Below are 7,330 nucleotides of genomic sequence, written 5' to 3' on the forward strand. Positions count from 1 at the left end.
GCCTATCATGATTCGAATAGAAATACGATCGTCGGGGCTCCCTCTGGGGCCTTTTCCCATAAATGGGCTCCCTCTGGGGCCTTTTCCCCTCACGATATTCCCATTCTTCCGTTACCACAAAACCGTTACCACATATCCGTTACCACATATTCGCAATGATGGAAACACGATCGTCGGGCTCCCACTGGGACCATAACCCTCACGACGTCGCCAACATTAACGAATTAGTCACAATTATTTCACATCCTTCAACATTTTTCATTCGCATCACTTAAAAAAAATCATGAATATCATTACATTTTTCATTTTTTTGAAACCAAGCATGCAACATGTATTTTAAATGTCTTCTTAAATCATAAAAATCCCTTAGACATTTAAAAATCATCATTTAATCATGAATAATTCATAAACATTTAAAAATAATCATATTTTCATAAAAATAGCATTTAGGGCACTGCCATGACGTTTACTATGCTCTAGGTGCAAAAAGACCGTTTTACCCCTAGACGTAAAATTTTACCTTTTCGACTTTTCCTTGATTTCATGACTCTAACATGTCCGAAATAATTATTTAAGCTTACGTGAATTTTTTCATAATTTTATTTGGCTTAAATGTTAGACTTTTTCAATTATCTTTTCTTAATTATTTTGACGGTGTTTTAATCCCGAAAAATACCAAACTTTAATATAAAATTCCTAAATTCTAAATTTAGTCTTTTTATATTATTTTAGCCCTTATGGACCCCGACTCGACCCCCGTGAGCAGTTTTCCATTTTTTTTCTTCTTTTAAATACCCTATTCGACACCTAAACTTCGACCCCGAGCCAACTTTCGATTTTCACGAGTTACCCCTGAGCAATATCGAACCAGAACCTGCCCAACATGTTGAAGTACCCTACTGGACTCTAACCTCACCAAGAAACCAGCCCAAACCACAAAAACGACAGCTTCCTAATTAACCCCATGCTGGCCGAGACTTTCAGCTTTCATGGACTCTACGATTTTGGTGTCTAGACCCTAAGCCGACGCCCCAAACCCTGAACCAAATTATTGTGCACCACGCTAGGACCCTAGTGAGCCACCCTAGCCCAGCCCGTGACCCCGAGTTGAACCCCTCATCCCCTGGACCTGTGCGTAAACCCTGCACCAACTTGTGCACTGTTCTCGGGTGGAGTCCTAGCATAGCTAGGACTCTTCCCCAGCCCTGACCGTGAGCCCTAGCTTGGCTAGGACTCCCTCCTTGACTCTCTCGTGACCTTGGCTAGCCCCTGGAACCAGCCAACCCAACCCCAACCCCCTGCAATGAAAACCCGAACCCTCAACCCAAGACAGCAACTCGCGCTGCTTGGTGTTTTGTTTCTGCCGTAACTTTTGGTGGTGATTAAGGTGAGTTGGTGTGATTCTAAAACAAGTGTAAACCACTCTTGATCCTTCTTTATATCATGGCAGCCCCTTAGCCAAATAATATACAAGTTATTGGATTCAAAAATCATGTTTTCTCATTTATACATGCCATAAACCGAAAATTCTGAAAAATATTTCATGTTCTTCATGCACACAATAATTCAATCAATAATATGATATGATGGATGAGAAAAGGAGATGTATGGCGTGCCTTTGCGTTTTATACGCACGAAAAACCGTTGACGACGAAGAAGGGGAGATGACTACGGCTTCTACTTTGCTTGTTGCCTTCGAAAAACCCTTACCAAAAATCCTTCAAAGTGCCGTGAGGTTTGTGTGTGTGTGATGGGAAGAGTTTTTCAGAAAATAAACTAGGTGGCCGATTTCCTTTGGTGCCAAAGTGTAGGGTTTTGCAACTTTTACACTTTAAATACTAATTAAATCCCTAAGTAGGCTTTAGGCCTATTAAGCCATAGAATTAAGCCCATTAGTTAAATTAGGATTTAAATAAAATATTAACAAGGTTTTTGTTTAAATAATTTGTGAATTTATTAGCCGGGTTGCCAAAAAGCTCGTATTTTAGTTGAAAAACCAACACCGATAAAATTTACGCCCCGGCGTATAAAATCACCTCAAAACCCTTAATTTCACAAAATACTAAAAAGCATCGACAATCTTGTAAATAATTAAAAATAATTATTTAATAAAAATATTTTACGTTTTCTTCAGCCCTCGGTCCCCGTTCCTCGATCGTCACTTGAATATTCCTAAAATACATTTTTTTTTTGCATGATGACAAATAAATCTCATTTAGCATATAAACAAGTACGTCACATAATTAATTAGCAGCTAAAATCAATTAATTACTCCATTTTTCATAATTTCCTAGATTCGCATGCAGTTGGATTACGTTGTCTTAATTTTGGACCTTACAATTCCTCCCCCCCTTAAATAAAATTTCGTCCTCGAAATTAGAACTTACCGAAAAGATCCGGATAGCGACTCTTCAAGTCCCTCTCGGTTTCCCAAGTAGCTTCCTCTTCCGAGTGATTCAGCCACTTGACCTTGACCATTGGAATGACTTTGTTACGCAATCGTCTTTCTTGTCTAGCCAGAATCTGGACAGGTCTTTCTTCATACGACATATTTGGAGTTAGTTGAAGAGGTTCATAATTAAGCACATGTGAACGATTCGACATGTACTTCCGCAGCATCGAAATGTGGAACACATTGTGAACTCCTGCAAGCGCTGGTGGCAATGCCACTCTATAAGCTAGTGTCCCAATCCTGTCCAAAATCTCGAACGGACCTATAAATCTTGGACTAAGCTTGCCCTTTTTGCCAAAGCGCATAACACCCTTCATGGGTGCTATTTTCACAAATACATGATCGCCCACTGCAAACTCTAAGTCTCTTCGTCTCTTGTCCGCATAACTCTTTTGTCGGCTTTGTGCAGTCTTCATTCTATCACGAATCTCGACTACAAGTTCAGCTGTTTCTTCAATCACATCTGGACCAATGTCTCTTCTTTCCCCAACCTCGTCCCAATGAATAGGAGATCTACACTTCCTTCCATAGAGTGCCTCAAAAGGAGTCATTCCTATTGATGATTGATAGCTGTTATTGTAAGTGAACTCCACTAGAGGTAATTTTTGTTCCCAAGAAACTGCGAATCTCGGTGACACTCTTCGGTACTGGCCACTCTTTTACTGCCTCAACTTTACTCGGATCAACTTCCACGCCATCACTAGAAATGATGTGGCCTAAGAACGCCACTCTGTCAAGCCAAAACTCGCACTTGCTGAACTTTGCATATAGCTTTCTGTCTCTTAATACCTGCAGTGCTGTCCTCAAATGGCGACTATGCTCCTCTCTGCTCTTGGAATAGATCAATATGTCATCAATGAAGACAATAATAAACTGATCCACATACGGCTGAAATACGCGATTCATGAGATCCATGAAGATCGCTGGCGCATTGGTCAACCCGAATGGCATGAACATAAACTCATAGTGCCCATATCTTGTGCGAAATGCTGTCTTGTGCACGTCAGACTCCTTGACTTTCAACTGATGGTATCCAGATCGCAGATCAATTTTAGAAAACATCGAAGCTCCTTGCAACAGGTCAAATAAATCCTCAATTCTTGACAGTGGATACTTATTTTTGATAGTGACCCAATTGAGCTCTCGATAATCGATGCAAAGACGCATACTACCATCTTTCTTTTTCACAAACAAAACTGGTGCGCCCCACGGAGAGTAACTAGGGCGAATAAAACCCTTGTCTAGCAGTTCTTGGATTTGATCTTTTAGTTCTTTCATTTCAGCGGGTTCTAGACGATAAGGTGCTTTAGATATAGGAACAGTGCCCGGCATAAGGTCAATAGAGAACTCCACTTCACGATCGGGTGGGATGCCAGAAACGTCTTCGGGAAAGACGCTAGGAAAATCCCTCACAATATCAACATTTTCTAACTTCTGGATGATGGATTCATGTGTAGTAGTGACACATGCTAAATACGCCTGATATCCATGCTTAATAAGCTTCCTCGCACTTAGACAAGAGATAATGTGCGGCATTTGCTGGTTTCTTGCCGCCTCGAAAACAAAAGATTTACCACTGGGTGGCCTAATTGATAGTGATCGCTGACGAAAATCAATCGAAGCTCCATTCGCTGATAGCCAATCCATCCCAAGTATAATATCGAATTCGGGCATAGGAAGCACAATAAGATCTGCCCGAACAACATCTCTGAATAAACGAAGCTCCAGATTCTTAACAATCTTAGATGTGAGCATCTGATCACCGGAAGGAATCGAAACTTTGAAACCCAAACCCATATCTTGAGGAGTAATATTCAGTCTTTTGATGAAGGTTTCTGATATGAAAGAGTGTGTAGCTCCTGAATCTAGCAAAGCATGGGTAGCTACGCCTAGAATGATGATCCTCCCCGTGATGAGTGTAGTGTCTGCCTCTTCCTCAGCTTCCTCGGCATTCATAACATAAGCTCGGGCCGTAGCAGCTGCTTTCCTCTTTGGGCAATCAATAGCCTTGTTACCGGCCTCCTTGCAGTAGAAACATTTATATGATCCCAACTCGCATTTCCCAAGATGTAGACGATTGCACTCCTTGCATGGTTGCCTCTCAGTAGGCTTTGGTGCTCCCGGATTCTGTGGCTTTGGTGGCGCTTGCTTCTTGACTTGACCTTAGGGCTTTTGAGGCCCTTGAGGTCTAGGAGGACCCGTATTTGGCTTCTTGTTGGGTGATGTTATTCTGATAATGCTGCCTCTTGCGCTGAATCTCAAAGTCAATGTCCTTTAAGGATTGCTCAGCCTGATATGCATAAGTAACTGCCATAGCATAATTCTCCGGACGCATCATCATAACTTTATCCCGAATGGTAGGTCTTAGGCCATCCTTGAAATGCCTAAGTTTTACTTCCGCGTCTCCATCAATAAGGGGTACGACGTGGCAACCCCTATTAAACTTCTTCACAAAATCAGCAATAGATATGTCTCCCTGACGGAGGGTCATAAATTTCCTCTTTATCCGGCTTCTGACATCAGCAGTAAAGTATTTCTCATAGAATTTCGTCTTGAACTGTGCCCAAGTGAGTGTAGCAAGGTCAACACCATGCTCGGCTCCTTCCCACCATAAAGAAGCGTCGTCCCTAAGCAGATAAGTAGTGCATCTTACACGGTCGGCGTCTCCCATGTTCAGATAGCGAAAATGTACCTCGAGTGATCGGATCCAACTCTCTGCAGCAAATGGATCGGTGGTGCTAGAAAATTCCTTCGGCCCTAGCCTTCGGAACTGCTCATAAATATCATCCTGTGGCCTAGGTGGCTGTTGTGGCTACTGCTGCTGCATCTGCTGTAACTGCAGCTGTAGCTGTTGCTGCTGTATCTGCTGCTGCTGTAACTGTTGCTCGAAGAGACGAGCCATACCCTCTAATGCACGAGTAGCAGGATCCCCAGGTGGAGGAGGTGGTGTTGGTGGTGCATTTCTTTGACTATTCCCTCGGCGATTAACACTGTTCTCTGCCTGATTCTCGATAACGGGTACGCGTCTAGAGGCATTTTATCTGAATGTTTTCAAATTCTAACGTAACCAACATGCAATTAAATCTAAGTTTTCTAATCATGTAACACATCCTGACTTAATTAGCATTTAAGCATGCAAGGCAATACTACTAAAAAAAAACTATTAAACAGGTATCCTAAACATAATATACATAACGTCATGCAGGTTAAATCATATAGAATCACATAAAACAAGTAAAACTTACGACTTGAGGCTTGACGATTGATCTTTCTGGCGCTGATGGTGGCACAACCCTTTACAGGAACCTGGCTCTGATACCAACTGAAACGTCCTGCTCTTTTATTGCTTTAAAAGTACTAGAAATTTTTTTTTCCTCTCTCTAAAATTTTCGGCTTTCACTAAAATATTTTTAACCCTTAAAATAAATACCAACCATCTAGCATTTTAAAAATCAAGTGCAATGGTCATAAAATAAAATCGTCGCATGATTACCAAACCTAAAAAGCAATAAATTTGAAAAGTAAAGCCCATACTAAACCTCTCAAAATCTCTCAAAAGCATAAGTAAATCGTCTTAAAATCTTTAAATAAAATCATAAAGCATAATGCGGAAAATGTAGCGCTGGTCCTCGGGTTATGTGCGCCTTCAGTCCAGTCAAATCACTCATCAAGTCCTCCCTCAATACCACCTGCATCCATCACACCTAGTGAGTCTAAAGACTCAACACACCATAATCTTGATAACGAGTAATACGTAATACAGTCAACATATAACGGTGAAAAATATTTGTACTTAAAATATCATTTTCATGAAGATGCATAAACATAAACATTTTTGTAAATATTTTCATGATGCATAAAACTTTAAACATAAACATTTTCATAAAATACTTTTTCATGACATGCAATCATAAACCTTAACCTTTTCCCTTTTTCCTCAAATGACATGAAAACATTTTTCATGATCATAAACATTTTTCCTTTTCCTTTTCCTTTTCCTTTTCCTTTTTTGAATTCAGATCGTTAATTGTGACTTTCCTGATCATGCTCATGAGGGTCGATGGATCCATCTACAAAAACCACAGTACTGGGCGGCGAGGGACACCAGCAACACTCTCACGGTCAACGGGCCCTGGCCTATCATGATTCGAATAGAAATACGATCGGGGCTCCTCTGGGGCCGGGCTCCTCTGGGGCCTTTTCCCTCACGATATTCCCATTCTTCCGTTACCACAAAACCGTTACCACATATCCGTTACCACATATTCGCAATGATGGAAACACGATCGTCGGGCTCCCACTGGGACCATAACCCTACGACGTCGCCAACATTAACGAATTAGTCACAATTATTTCACATCCTTCAACATTTTTCATTCGCATCACTTAAAAAAAATCATATCATTACGTTTTTCATTTTTTTGAAACCAAGCATGCAACATGTATTTTAAATGTCTTCTTAAATCATAAAAATCCCTTAGACATTTAAAAATCATCATTTAATCATGAATAATTCATAAACATTTAAAATAATCATATTTTCATAAAAATAGCATTTAGGGCACTGCCATGACGTTTACTATGCTTTAGGTGCAAAAAGACCGTTTTACCCCTAGACGTAAAATTTTACCTTTTCGACTTTTCCTTGATTTCTGACTGACTAACATGCATTATTTAAGCTTACGTGAATTTTTTCATAATTTATTTGGCTTAAATGTTAGACTTTTCAATATTTTTCTTAATTAGTTTGAGGTGTTTAATTCGAAAAATACCAAACTTAATATAAAATTCTAAATCTAAAAGTCATTTTTATTATTTAGCCCTTATGGACCCCGACTCTGACCCCCGTGAGCCGTTCAATTTTTTCTTCTTTAAATA

Source organism: Primulina tabacum, chromosome 10 (genome assembly GCF_025594145.1).
Source record: "Primulina tabacum isolate GXHZ01 chromosome 10, ASM2559414v2, whole genome shotgun sequence".
NCBI lineage: Eukaryota > Viridiplantae > Streptophyta > Magnoliopsida > Lamiales > Gesneriaceae > Primulina > Primulina tabacum.